At 60.3% G+C, this 277-nt stretch overlaps 1 protein-coding gene across 1 annotated transcript in view; it reads left to right on the top strand.

The window, feature by feature from the left end:
- SLC9A1 (solute carrier family 9, subfamily A (NHE1, cation proton antiporter 1), member 1) overlaps positions 1-277 on the top strand; it is a gene marked incomplete at its 5' end in the record, with an annotated part of 7,758 nt that overhangs the window by 7,042 nt on the left and 439 nt on the right. The gene's annotated exons all lie outside the window — the stretch shown is intronic.

Genomic DNA, 277 nt, shown 5'->3' with positions numbered 1-277 from the left:
GCGGGAGCTGCACCACATGCGAGCGGCGCGGCACTGGAGCGGCTCCAGATGGGGTGTGGAGATCAAAAAAACAGGAATTAAACAGCAGACTTGGAAATCAGAGAGTGAACGAGCCCGGGTGTCCCAGCCCCAGACATCAGGGGTGCATTAGCTGGGGGTCCCTGAGACCCCCCTTCTTTCCCAGGGTTAACCTGACACAGTGTGTTCACGATACCGTCAGAGGGGCCCTGCCTGACCCCTCTGTGCCTCCCCAGACCCACTGGCCTACGACCCCAAA

Source organism: Buceros rhinoceros, unplaced genomic scaffold (assembly GCF_000710305.1).
Source record: "Buceros rhinoceros silvestris isolate BGI_N320 unplaced genomic scaffold, ASM71030v1 scaffold20731, whole genome shotgun sequence".
In the NCBI taxonomy this organism is placed as follows: Eukaryota; Metazoa; Chordata; class Aves; order Bucerotiformes; family Bucerotidae; genus Buceros; species Buceros rhinoceros.
The sequence above is the reverse complement of the archived record's forward strand: the minus strand, read 5'-3'. Positions and strand labels throughout refer to the sequence as shown.